Raw genomic sequence first — 14,699 nt, 5'->3', positions numbered from 1 at the left:
TCGACTGTGACGTCATCCGTCACTCAGAACGCCAAAAACACGCCCCCGAATCCAACATTTTCTGATGTTTGCGGCTTGCAAGCTGTGCTGCCTGGACAATGATTTTGAGGTGGGATCCCCAGGAGCTGTCGGCGGTGAGTGCTTTCACCCCCCCCCTTTTCGGGGACGAGGCTGCTGGGCCTGGCCATTGCCGTTGCTGCGAATGCAGTGTGGGGGTGGGACGGCTCCTGGATTTCAAGGGGCAGCTGATCCCTCCTCTGGTCTTGGGCAGCACGTTGCGGGCTGAGGGAGGGGCAAGAGGCGGGAGGCTTTGTTCTCCAGGGCTTCGCATCTGTGCTTGGGGGCGATGCTCCAGGGGCCCGCCCGTCGTGTCTGAGGTGAGGCCGTGCACGACTTCGTATGGAGTGGATGCACTGCAAGGATGGTTTTCATGTTTTGGTTTGTTTTCCATTGCGCATGTGTTCAAATTCTAAGCCTCATACGGGGCGTGCTCCCGCAAACAGATGCGTGTGGGGGTTGTGTGTAAGGTACAAAAATCGATATGGGTAAGCCAGATGAGGAAACAGTTGGTGGACTGTATTTATAGAAGTAGAAGTTCTGTATTGAGCAAGGACAATTTACATTATCTGATGTTGTTCTTTCTTTTTTCGGTGCGCGTCACGTTTCATTTTCATTGCTGTTGTCGCAAGTCAGGGCTTCTAGTGTTTAAACGGACTAGTGCAGAATTGATCGCGGGTTGGCACCAGGGAGATGTTGCGTGGGCTGTGGTGTTGAGTGTTGGCGCCTGGCGCGCAGTTCAGTGGTTTGCTTTCCTGCCTAGTGGGCACCTTTTTGTCACTGGCACCGCAGGAATATCATGGCAACGAGGTCCCTCACTCACCCCCTAGCTTTCCGATGGGGCGATTCGTGCTCGGCTCTCGGAAGTGCGGATCAATTGTTCACATTTCGTTGTACTGGCCTGTGCACACGCTGATCGGCGCGCACGCCGCGGAGTTGCCTTTTTTCCACGAGGCCAGAGATTCATTTTTGGTGATGTGGTGTGCTCTTCATTCCGCGGGGCCAGCTCAGTTCAGATTTGGCTTCTTAGTTGTTTGGGAGATGCAGAGCTGGCGCTGGCATGCCTCGGAGCGCGAGGCGGGGGCATGGTTTAGAAGGATGCAGGGAGCTGTTTGCCAGTGGAAGAAATGGGCATTGTCTGATGTGCTTGTGGTGTTGCTCGCTCAGTTGAGTTTGTACAGTCAGTTGTTCCTGTCTCACCACTGTGGAATTCCATCTGCTGTGGGGCCGCAGCGCTTTTCTGGCATTCTGTGCACAATGCTCAACTAACATCACAGGGGCAGGGGTTGTGTGAACGTGTGGTTTCGGGGCGTGCCGGGGTGCATTTCCTGTGTTCCCCCCGCCCTGCCCTTTGTGCATGCGTGAGGGAGTGCCGACCTGCGTGTGAGCTGTGGCTTGGCTGGGTGCCAAGCTGTCGGGCCGGGCAGGGACCGTCGCGCATGGACATCTCTGTTGGAGGACAGACATCGTGGTTCCCGTCCGTCCCTCTTGCCCCTTCCCCATTGTGCCATGGGGTGTTGTGCGGACTGCTGTGCGGTGCTCTGGGTGGGTGGGCCCCGGTTCAGCCCGTGTGCCTCCGGGCACGTCTTTTGGATAAGCGAGTCTCGGGGTGGGGTGGGGGGCGTGCATGTGCTCCTCCTGCCTGGCTTGATCAGTGGGCAGAGCGCCGCGCCACTGGCCCAGGTATCTCCGGGCTCTGGGTTGCGGGGGGCAGTGATGGCTGCGGGTGCTGCCCATGCGGCTTGTTGGCGCTGCTACCTCTGCTTGGCCTGGGAACACGGGCCTGGTGCATCTGGGCTCTTGCAGGGAGGCTCTGCACTTCATCGCCCCACGTCTTTCTGCTGAGTGCTTGTTTTAAAAAAAAAATCAAAAACAGCTTTATTGAACTAGGTTTCGGACGGGAACAAGCAAACTAGAACAAACATATACAGGGCCAATAAGAGCATGCGTTGCCGCTGATGGAACTTCACTGATGGCAAAAAAATCTACCCTGTCTATGCTTGAACTTTACGTGACCCGTGCGTGATCAACCATTGCTTGGATATTGACCGTCTCGCAAGCCTCTTGACCAACCACTAGTCGTTCCCAAAGGTGATGAGGAGGAAGCAGGAGGCGTAGGAAATCAGGAGGAGGCCCGCTGCAGGCCTAGCTAGCACGCCGCCGCCGGTAAAAGGTAAGCCATCTGCACCGGTCTATTGCCTCTTTGTTTGGAGAATAAGCACTGAAATTCTTAAAGTCAAAGCCTCTGGAACCTGGAGCGACCAGAGTTTCTGCTAAAGACGGCAGGGCACTGGGCCAATGCTGATGTTCGCAGGATGTGGTGTTTGTTGTGTACTCCAGGCTTTATGGGAAGCAGCATTCCCTTCCACCCTGTACAGTTGCGTAGTCAGTTATCCTGTTGAAGTTCTGGATATAAGTGACGTATTCTTCCGACGCAGAGACAGCAACCGCTACGGCATTTCCTGCCCATCTTGCAGGGGAGCCCAAGCACCTGGCTCGCTGGATAATGGGTTTTCGTGTAATTCATACACGTCCCGTGTAAGATCGTTCTTGGCGCTTAGAAAAAGTGCATGTAGGGTGCCTCGTAAATTAAAATGTATGGCTTAAACCGGGGCAATACTCTACCCTATTGGCATAACTGAGCTGTAATGGACCCTTTAAATATACTGGGACATTCTTGGATCTTACTTTTGACACATATTTGGCATGACCTGCCCTCTAAAAAAACAATGAACTGCTTATTATTGTCTTGTATATGATCGTTCACTGCTGAATGCATCCCCTTTTTCCGGACCCTGTATATCGCCACACTAAGTTGCTAATTGGATCTGCGCATTTGTGGTTCATAGTGTGGGTGAATTGTAACACATGGGAACATTATTATTGCTTATTGTGTTGTCATTTAAGTGGTACTTCTTGTCAAGCTTGTGTGTGTGTGTGGGGCTCTGTGTGTGTGTTTGTGGGGCTCTGTGTGTGTGGGGCTCTGTGTGTGTCTGTGTGGGGCTCTGTGTGTGTGTTGGTTGGGGCTGTGTGTGTGTGTGGGGGGGGGCTCTGTGTGTGTGTGTGTGGGGCTCTGTGTGTGTGTGGGGCTGTGTGTGTGTGTGGGGGGAGGGCTCTGTGTGTGGGGGGAGGGCTCTGTGTGTGGGGGGCTCTGTGTGTGTGGGGGGGCCTCTGTGTGTGTGTGGGGGGGGCTCTGTGTGTGTAGGGGGGCTCTGTGTGTGTGTGTGGCTCTGTGTGTGTGTGGCTGTGTGGCTCTGTGTGTGGCTCTGTGTGGATAGCTTTTTTTGTAGGTGGCTCTATGTGTGGGTGGCTCTGTCTGTGTGAGGATGGCTCTATGTGAATGAGTGGCTCTATGTGTGGGTGGCTCTGTATGTGTGTGTGGGTGGCTCTCTGTGTGTGGCTCTGTGTGGGTGTAAATGCAATAGGTCATGCATTTGCGAGCGATTAAGCTACTGGCATTGTAAATGACAATGCCATTTATTTAACGATTAAGCTATTGGCAATGTAAATGACAATGCCATTTATTTATGATTTAAAAAAAAAAAAATCATGAGCAATGCCAATAGCTCTACCTTTAATAATGCAGAGACCATTGCATTGTAAATGCTTGTTCCTTTTTCTATGTGTGCTGCATTCTGCAGCACACATAGAAAGAGGAAAAGCCTCTTGTGATTATTTCTGTACAGAAAGGTTTCCCTTCCTGTACAAAAATAATCATCCCCGCAACACAGGCACCCTTGTGCAATGGTGTCTGCATTGGCGCAGGCAGCCCATTGTGCGCCGGCGCAGGGGAAAAGGACAGGAGTGCACTGTATCTTATAGATACGGCGGCGCATTCCTGCTCTTTTCTTTTGCCGTAGGGAAGTGCAGCAGGAGGGCCTGCTGCACCTTCCTACGGCAAAACCTCATAGATGAGGCCTCTGGCTCCCAAATAAAGGACCCATGCATAGTTTCGGAGAGCTTGGCTAGGAGCAGGGTTCGTTCGCAGTCATACCTCTGACTGCGGGTGGTATTAGATTAGCCCCTCTTCCTGTTCTCTCACTGGTAGGGACTGCAGACACATACTGATTCTCAATATTTTGTGTCTGGGCCTCCACCAGGCTGTTTTGGCTTTTTTCTCCAGCACATGAGTGTCCGGCACCACAGATCTATTGACAGTCAAGTCTGGAATTTTCAGGGTTCCTTCAACAACTGGCTCACACTCTCTCAGCTTCAAGATCATCTTGAATCAAGATGCATTCCATGTCACCTTTTCTACTCTGTGAGATGCAGATAACACCATGCCTTTAACTTTCTCAATTTTACTTAGGCCATTTTCAAATGGTGTCCTAAATGTTCACTTGGGGTGTCGGTCCCTTATGAGCACTGGATCCCCTACTTGTGTCTGTGGACTCTACACCCTCTGGGTGCCGTTTGCTCAGTCACTAGTTTCCTTCCTTCATTTTTGGATGCATATGGCACCCAAAGGCGTCAAGTGGGTCTCAACAGTAAGTTGTTTTGAATCAGCCATTTGAACATGAGCAAAGAATGGTTATGTGGGGCATATTACAGTATGCTCGATAACCGCTGTAAACACAATTCCAGCACTTCTCTCTGGTCTATATTTATATGGAGCACTTTGTTCAATGTCCTCATAAACCACTCCACATCGCTATTGGCTTGTGCACACTGTGGCATTATCTTTCTATGGATGGTCCCCAGTTGTTTCATGTACTCCGTGAATTTGGCCCATTGGAACAGGGAACCATTATCCACTCTAAATTCAAGCCGTAGCTGAAATATGGCATACCTCTCTTCTAATAGAAGGCATCTCTTGCGGAAGGCTGTCAATGTCAGTAGCACCACCACAGCAAATTTGGAGTGCCCGTCTGTCGGGTAAACTGCCAAAGTCCAGGCTTATCCTTGCACAAGGGGTTTGACAGGGTTCTTCTGACACCACTACAGTCAACCCATTATCTGACAAGCTCTGCAATTTATCACTAGATCTTCTACTGCTTTTCCATCCCTGAGATCCATATCTTTGCCTGGAGTTGGGATTTGGTATTGGCCATTTGTTGGTGTCCTTGTTGTGTAAGTTCAGTCACTCATTTCCACAGCAATCGCAGCACTACAATACGTTGTCCCCTGCAAGAGGAAGCCGTTTCCTGTGGCACTGAGCTGGTCCCTCACTTTCCACAGTTGCATTAGTGCTTACATGTCCAGCAGTCCACACCTCTGTCTCTTAGAAAGTCTTTCTACTGGTGGTGTTGCAAGTCCCCCATGGCCCTCTGCATACAGTCATCTTCTTGTGTTGCATTCTGATCTCCTCAAAGTCCATTGCCTGAGGACATGCACCATGGTGGCCTACTTGCATAAATACCTCTGCATAAATTCCTCTTTATCAACCTCTTGCCCGCTGCTGCTTCTTTCCTCAGCTATTGGGTGCTGGGAGGTATGTAATCAACAGGGTTGCTCATGACTGGTCTGTATACCAGCGGGATGTTATAATTTTGGAGCTGGACCACCCAGCATTCGATCTCGGGGAAGATGTTGTGATGTCCTTGCGAATAGATGGACCAGAGGTTTGGGAACCCCATTCGACAGCAAGAGTTTCCCGCTCAATTTGTGTTCAATGGGCTTCAGTATCCCTGAGAGCCTTGCTCGTAAGGTGATCAGATTCCACAACTCTGTCCTTTTTTCTTGCACCAGGACAGTTCTTAGGTCAACTACAGCTGCCTCCCTAATGAGTTCTGTGTTTCATTTACGGTCAAAATAGGCCATGAGGGGTCGATGTGATGAGACTTGGAGGCAAGATGGCGGCAGCTGTAGCGGCTGAGTGAGATGGTGTGCAGAGCTCCTATCTGTGGCCGACCTGCCCGGCGTCTCTTACCGCTTCCTGTATTACGGCGTCTCGGCGTTTTCAGTGCTTAGTGTGGAGGTTGATGCAGGGCTGTTGAAGAACCCTTCCATCTCGCTTTTCTCCCCGTAAAACTTTGTGGAATTGACTGCGAGGCGAGGTGGCGTTTGCTGGAGCGGGACCGGGATAGGGACTGCGGCTCCGGTGATCACCTGCGCCTCTGTGCTGTGAGGGGAGGGGAGGAGCGAAGGTGCGTGGCTATCGGCGCTTTGAGGAAGGAAGAAGAGAGAAGCCGCGGTGGTTACAGGCTTGCGAAAGTGGAAAGGTTTCCTGTGTTTCTGGATACCCTTTGATTTAGAGAGGACAAGCCGCGGGAAGTGGAACAAACAGCGAGGTTGCAAAGGCTCTCATTTAGCAAGAGCAACAGCCGTCCACAGCTCGAAGCCCCCGATTATAGGAGTATTGAGGATCCTCCGGACTTCAATTGTGCAGGTACTAACAGTCTGTAACATTTAAACCTCGCTCTGGTTAAGTGGGAAAAAAGAATATAATAACTATGGCACCAAAAGGCAGGGGAGGAAGAGGGAAAGGCGCAACTAATACCAATGCTGCTGCTGTTTCTGCATGTAATGAGGACCCTCCATCCAACATAATTATTACGCCTGTGAACAGTTCTAATGCCCGTGTGCGTAATGAGAATATTAAAGAGTGTACTGTACTTGACTTACTTAGAAAGAAAAATACTGTTGGTACAGTGAGTGTTGCTAGCAGTTCTGCGCAGATACCTCCTACAACCAAGCCTGTTAACGGACATGGTCTCGCTGACCCCTCAGGTGCAGTCCCCAAAAAGAGGATTATACTGAACCACTTACCTTCAGCTGAAATGTCCTTAGTGGAAGTTTCCCGAGAGCAAGAGCAAGAGCGAGAGCAGGACCTAGAAGGGGAGCTGGCGGCTCTATGCCAGGCAGTTGGGGAAGTCAGAGTCTCACCCCAGGCTAATAGCGCCCCCTGCTCAGGTAAACTGCAGGTCAATGATAATAATAATGATAAGCATACCAGGAATAATTTGGAGAAGGAAAAGGATACCTTGCTCTCTGCCGTAAATGATGTGGAATCTGTTGGCTCAGGGGGCCTGTTCTTCTCCATGTCAGACGTTTCTGAAATGTCAGAGGGAGAAGAAGAGGACGGGGGTGGAAAGGACAATGAACAATTTTCCTTTTCCAGCGATTGGGGAAACGATACCAATATAAGTTTGATAGAAGATGTTTTATCACCAGATTCCCCGAACGCTACAGTTAGGAAAGTCCTGGAAACACAGAAACCCCTTGCTATTAGCAGTTCTAACATGATGGGTGAACCTCAATGGCAGGGACTGGCGGAAGCTGAAGAAAATCAAGGAGAAGCGCATGATTTTGGTGGAGGAGGGGATGGAGACATCACGCTAAAATCAATTTATAATCTGCAAACATCCATGTATAAAATTATTATGGCCCATAAAGAGGAAACTAAAGCAGAGGGGCTTCGGACACAGGGAGCTGTTTGTAAACTGCAGAATGTGGTTCGCAGATTAGCAAAAAACTGCACTGAAACGACCACGAGAGTTCAGGAAGTGGAAATCCGGGTTTCAACTGTTGAGGATGAGCTTTCCAGCCAGAAAACTTCAATCAATTAAATGCAAAAAAATGATCAAGATATAGACTGGAAACTCACCGACCTGGAAAATCGGGCACGTCGGAATAACCTGCGTATATTGGGGATCCCGGATCTTTCTGAGAGAAAAGATGTGCGCCGATTTGTTGTTGATCTCTTTGCTGCAGCTTTCATGGACCTTAAAGACTGGGACTGGGATAAAGAGATCATAAGAGCTCACCGCTTTCCCTTTACTCAAAGACGAGGTGCAGAGAGAGAAAGGACTCAACCCAGGGCAATTCTAATTTGTCTGCATAATTATCTCCTTCGTGAGATTTTGTATGATTTAGCCAGACCTACAAAAACTAGGAAAGGACTGGGGCACGAATTCTTTGTCCGACCCGATTTTTGTCAGGCAACTGTGCAGCAACGCTGGAGACTTAGGCAGTTAATGTCACGTATTCAAGCAAAGGGGGGCCAGGTGTTTTTACTAAACCCCGCAAAATTGAAAATTGTCTATAAGGGGAAGACAACCTTTTTTGTATCCGAGATTAAAACTCTGCAGTTTATAGACACAATGTAAGGCTATCTAGGGAAAGGTTTATTTCCTCTTTTTCTTTTTTTGTTAGGATGGGGTATTTTTGTCTAGGGTGTTAACTGGGTAAGGCAAGGTTTGGTCAGCACAGATAGGAAGATTGCTTTACGCCACCCACCATCAATGAGGACTTATGTCCTTACTCCTCTGTTGGGAGGGTTTAGCGAGGGTGGGGGAGGGCAGGGTGGGTGTCCGAATGGAGAGGAAAGGGGATGGAGGGGGTTCTGGGGGCAAAGAAAAACAGTAAATGGTCAATTATTGGCAGTTAAAATTCAAATTGGGCTCGCCTATGTGTCTTTTCTTCTTAATATATTTGATATATTAAGCAATATGTCTGAGGTCTGTGATAAATATTTAAATAGACATGATAATGGGTAAAATATCGATTTGCTCATGGAACATTTGCGGGCTAAATGACAAAAAAAAAGAGGTATAATCGGACAGATGTTGAAAACTATGGCTGTCGACATTCTATGCATTCAAGAAAGTCAATTAGCGTGGAAAAACAGAGGGTGGCTTAAAGATCTGGGGCTAGAGATTGTCAGCTGCTCGCGACAGACCTCTACTGTAAGAGGAGTGGCAATATTAAAAAGATTTGGGTTGGGACAGGTTAAAAATATCAAAGAAGACCCATTGGGCCGCTGGGCTATAGCTGCATTGAAAGTAGGTGAAATAACCCTGACTATCTGTTCAGTCTATGGGCCAAATGCTGATGATCCCTCTGTTTTACATCAATTAAGCACTGAACTGGCCTTATGGCCGCCTCTGTTAATTATGTGTGGGGATTTTAATTTAAATCTAGATGAGACCTTTGACTTATCTAGTGGTAATCCCTATGTCGGCAGGAAGAAAAATGTATACAGAGCTGTTAAAGGATTGGTCCAGGAATTTGGGTTGATGGATATAGGATATGCCAGGGCAGGGGGGTTGCCTGGGCATACATTTTTTTCCACCCCACACCAGAAGCATTTTAGGCTTGATTATTTTTTTGTTGCTACAGCCCTTATTAATACTTCTGCAAATCTATCATACAGGGTTTTACCTAAGGTTATCTCTGACCATAATCCTATTGTTCTTAGTCTTGATTTGAATTTTTCACCAACCCCGAGACCATGGTCCTTCGACCGCAAACTCTTGTATGACTCATCCTATATTGAACATATGAACAAATGGATCCCTGAATTTTTTGAGAATAATAAAGGGTCCGCTGCTCTTGTAATAATATGGGACGCCTTTAAGTGTGGGGTTCGGGGGGAAACTCTGAGCTACTCGCTTAGAAAACAGAGGGAGATTAGAAAGAAGGGGGAAGTTGAAATGCACAAATTGAGAGATCTTGAGATTCAATTAATGCGGGCGTGTAATACAGAATCGGATACCGATAGCATCTTAAGAGATTTACTGATCCACAAGGTCAGGATCCATCAATGCTTTGCCATGAAATTTGCACAACAACTTACTGCATTTCGTGCGGAAGTTTACGAAGTAGGGGAAAACTCTGGGAAACATTTGGCTGAAGGACTGGGGCAGAAGGCGGTGTTTTCCTCTATAGACAAAATAATGGACGATACAGGGAAAACTGTCAATGATACCTCAGAGATATTGGAGGTGTTCCGCAGATTTTATTCTAGGCTTTACACTGAGGATGGTGGCTCGGACCTTGAAGACAGGATATCGAAATTTATGGAATCAACTACCAATGGTACTGTGGTAGAGGAGGAAAAGGAACAACTAGACCTTCCTATTTCTTGGGAGGAAATAGAGTCTTCCCTTCTATCCTTAGCGCAGGGGAAGGCAGTTGGGCCCGATGCTATCCCTCTTGAATTCTACAGGGTTTTTCGATTCATTTTAAAGCCTGAATTGGTCTCTTTATTTACAGCAGCACAGCAGGGTACTCCCCCTTTGTCGTGGCAAGAATCAACAATTACGGTTTTTGTAAAAAAGGACAAACCTCCTCTTCTCCCATCTTCCTTCCATCCTATCTCATTAATAAATGCAGACAGCAACATTTTTTCTAAAATCTTGGCTTCTCGACTTTCTGCTGTCATAACTCCACTGGTTTCTAGATTCCAACATGGTTTTATCCCCGCACGTGACACGACTGACCACATTCGGCGACTCATCACTTTCCTAGACTGGGCCCAGGCAACCCGATCGAATATTGGAACAATTTTGTTAGATGCTGAAAAAGCTTTTGATAGGGTTGCCTGGGCTTACACGTGGGATATTTTGGACAGAAAAGGATTTGGTGAGGGCTTTATAACTGCACTTAAGACTTTGTATGTCACCCCCAAACCACGTATTCGAATAAACTCACAGGTATCCTCCATTTTTTCAGTTACCAGGGGTACCCGACAGGGGTGCCCTTGTTCTCCTTTACTTTTCGCACTTTATATTGACCCTTTACTTAATTATCTTAATTTGGAAGAGAGGATTAAACCAGTCTGTCTGGCCAATGTAAATTATCGGGCATTAGCATACGCTGATGATATTGTTGTTGTTGTTACAACTGACGTCCAGAACGCGGTGCCAGCAATTAACGATTTGGCGTCAGAGTTCGGCACCTTTTCAGGGTATAGACTAAATTTGTCCAACACCCAGATTTTATGTGCAGGGTATAATATGCTGACTAATTTCCCGACTGTCTCTGAGGTTACGTACCTTGGGATTAAAATCTCGCTACCTGTATCTGGCATCCCGGATTTAAATATGAATCCAGTGCTTGCTAAGATCAATTCCACACTGCAACGCCTAGATCATCTACATTTATCCTTGCATGGTAGGGCCAATGTTTTAAAAATGCTGATCCTACCTAAGGTCTTATACCTTTATCGTTCTATACCCTTGGAATTTTCCTCTATTTGTATTGGAAATCTAGAAAGGGCAACATCTAGATTTTTATGGGGGTATAGACGACATCGAAAGGCCCTAAAAAAAATGATTCTTAGCAAAGATTCTGGAGGATGGAATGTGCCGTATTTTTTGTTTTATTACTTTGCGGCAACTTTGCAATTTATAAGCCCGTTGATAATGGGGGAGCAAGCTCGAATACCTGTCTGTAGCTCTCCTTCTATATATGAGATGATTTTAGGAGAAGGAGCAAAATCCCATTTTCTTAAGATGACAGAGCCCAGTTATTACATGAAGACGAAATTTAAGACACTGAAAGCAGCTTTTGAGGTTTGGCAAAAAATTCGGAAACATTTGGGATTAACTAAATTGAATGCATACACACCTTTTGAAGCATCTGGCTTATTACCATCTGCAATCTTTTGTGATTTATCGGCGATTAGGTGGAATTCAAAAGGTGTTTGTTATCTGGGCGACTTGTTCTGCGGAGGCCAGCTGGCCTCTTTTCAAGAATTACAGAGCAAGTATTCTTTAAGTAAAAATGATTTGTTTAAGTTTCTTCAAATCCGTAGTTTCTTTCAAAATTCATCACTTGTCTCAGTTACTAATATGAATAAAATTCCCCTTCTGGATCTCTTGCAAAAAAAAACACCAATAGGTACTCTTTATTTTTGCTTGATGCAGGAATTTGGGGATGATTTAATCGAATGTCAGGGGAGGTGGGTAAGCAAATTGGGGATATCAGATATTAAGGTTTTTGAGTCAGTGAAACTTGCCTCCGAATGTTTAATCACTGGGATGATGAAATCTCAACATTTTATGTGTTTACACGATCTTTATTACACCCCTAGCAAAGTTGTTAAATGGAGTACTACAACTGGGACAAAATGTAATCGCTGTGGCTTGTACGCAGCTGATGCTGAACATATGTTTTTTGGTTGCCCTAAGCTTGGAGACTTCTTTAAACAAATTGAGAATTTTCTGGGTGCCGTGGTAAAGTCTGATATTAAAGTAACGGCTGAGATGGTATTAATTGGCTTAGAGGCAGGTGTTTCAAGATCTAAACCTTTAACCTATTTTCTTTTTATTTGTATGGCGGTAGCTCGAGCATGTATTACCAGGGAATGGATTAATTTAGACCCCCCTTCTTTTTTTAGTTGGAGGGAAAGATTATTATATATGTATAATATCGAATCTGCTATATATAAACTTAAGGGGGTCAAAAGAAGAGCTTTGGGCGAAAAAAGTTGGGAGTTTATAACTGATTGGATTTAGACATTGCTTGATGTTGTTTATAATAGAAGCGATATGTTGTTGTTGTTCTTTTTTCCCATTTATCTCCTTTTTTCTTTGTGCCAAAATGTGACTGACCATTCCTGTATATCCTTGCATAAAAGAATAAAATTAAAAAAATAGGCCATGAGGTATGCTGAAGGAGTATGTTTTTAAATTTCTCTTCAATGGTTATGCTCCCATGCCCAGAAAAACTTCTTACTTCTGGGAAGCTTGGGCATTCGTTGTGGCCTCTGCTTTGCAGGGATCAATGCCAAGGCACATTTTGGAAAATATATAGCTGAAAAAGTAAATTTTATTATTAAAAACAGAGGGGCATATTATCAAGGGGGTTTATCTCCGCTTTTTTGGCTTTAAAAGCCAAGAAAGCGGAGATAAAATTATCTCCCTATTACCTAGCTGTCGCTAACACCAGTTAGCGACTGCTAGTAGGAGATAGCGACCATCTTGGGCCCCACTTTGCATGTCACTGATATTTATCACTAATGACATGCAAAGTGGGCGTGCCAAGATGTTAGTGACTGGAAACAGTCGCTAACATCGCTATCTCCTATTACCAACTTTTGGAGATATTCGCGCTAAGCGCGAATATCTCCAAAAACTAACACCTGCCCTGAGCAGTTCTTAGCCATGTTATCCAATGGGAGGTGGATAACATGGCTAAGAGCATTAGCTCGGTAATGCATGAATATCGCTGACTTTTCAGCGATATTCATGCATTGCGGCCGTTTTTTATCGCATTTGCGATAAACCTTGATAATAGCAAGGTTTATCTGCGATAATTTCTGACGATGCTTAGCGGTAAAAAATTCGTTGCTAAGCATCGTTAGCGATAAATATCGCTTAACGTTGGTAATATGCCCCAGAATCCTTCACTCTGTGCAAGTCTTTGTTCAGCGTCTCTTTGCAGAATAGCACACAGCTGTAGATGACGGTCCATAAGTGTTGTGGAGGAGATCAATATGACATCATATAATTCATGGGTACTCGAAAACATTTGCCTATGGGACACAAAGGATGGTCTGTGGTGTGACTGAGGGCCGCGCTGTGCCGGTAGGTGGTCCTGGGTGGGTCTGGGATTGTATAAGGAGGTCTAAAAAAAATTAAATAAACAGGCAAGCATTTATTTGCAGGTTAACTAAAGTTACTTCATTTACCCTGCAAATAAATTCTTGCCTGTTTATTTTGCATTTTTTCTCAATATTAGTGCTCAACAGCTCGTGCTACGGTTCACCAGGGAGGCTGCATGTAAAGGTCAAGAGGGCCGCAAGTGGACCCCAGGCCGTACTTTGAGTATCACTGACATAACGGTTATCACCCCCCTCTAGGTTTCTCCCGAACAGCATTCTGAAACACCTCAGCAATCAACAATATTCCAAAATTGAGGAGGTTAAACCTCCTCTGGCCTAGGTGGGTGGGGAATGTTGTGATATACCTACTGGCCGAGTCAAGTATCACCTGGTGGTACCCAGTGTTCAAGTCCAACTTCAAGAACTATTGGGCCACATTGAGGTCTACAATGATGTCATCACTTGTGGGTGTGATGTGTCATTGTGGGAAATCCTTTAAAAAGTCCTCTACTTGGCCCTCCTGTATATTTTGTGCAAAAACACACACGTCCTAGGCCCCCCACCATGTGGCATCCCAGAGGGTCATTTCACCTTCTTGGTAATATAACAGCAGACTTGAGTATTTTCCCATTTCAGGTAGTCACATCAATGTCTCCTGCCAGTGACAGTGGATGCTCACTGTGGAGAGGTGTGGCTCACTGGTTAGAGGCGGCAGACCTGTAAGCAGAGAACGGCCTGGGACCAGGGTTCAATTCCCGACGCGGCAGGGTCTTGAACCAGGGTCAACGGACTCGATAATTCTCGCCTCAGTGCCTACTCTAACCAGGGAACACACTCGGTAACTCTGGGCATTAAGCTTGCCTCATCTCTACAACGGCCCCTCACAGACGCCGGGGATGCCTGGTTTCACCCTGGAGATACCCAGAAAGGGACCATCTCACAGGGAAAACCAGGACGGGTTCCCCAGTGGTCTACAGCGCCAGGACACTCGGGTAGAGTAACAGTGCGCTTTACAAGTATCCCACGTTTACATTTACATTTATGCTGCCCTCTGTGCAAGTATATTTTTGTGCATGTTGAATTTACCACCAGCTTTAGTGTCAGGGCTTTGTTGTATTGCTTGATGTCCATGTCATTTACCAATGCCCATGTGTCAATCAGTGTGGTGAAGGCAGAGACAGTTGTTGTCACCACGTAGAGGGGTTGAGGTTATGGGTTTCCTTTGCTTGCTTGGTTTAGCAAACTAGGAATACTTCCTACCCCTCTACTCATATGCATTGCGAGTGTTCTGCACAAGACTTTCTTTGTTGGGGGTGAGTCATCAACTAGAGCCAGCTACCTTAGCGTGGGTGTGACGAGTTGCCTTCCAGGT

The 14,699-nt window shown here is 46.4% G+C and overlaps 1 protein-coding gene across 3 annotated transcripts in view; it reads right to left on the bottom strand.

Moving 5' to 3' along the window:
* Positions 1-14,699, bottom strand: part of SLC6A20 (solute carrier family 6 member 20) — a 436,355-nt gene that overhangs the window by 193,941 nt on the left and 227,715 nt on the right. The gene's annotated exons all lie outside the window — the stretch shown is intronic.

The sequence above is a fragment of the Lissotriton helveticus genome, chromosome 4_1 (genome assembly GCF_964261635.1).
Source record: "Lissotriton helveticus chromosome 4_1, aLisHel1.1, whole genome shotgun sequence".
Taxonomy (NCBI): domain Eukaryota; kingdom Metazoa; phylum Chordata; class Amphibia; order Caudata; family Salamandridae; genus Lissotriton; species Lissotriton helveticus.
Note: the sequence above shows the minus strand (reverse complement) of the source record. Positions and strands in the feature narration are given on the sequence as shown.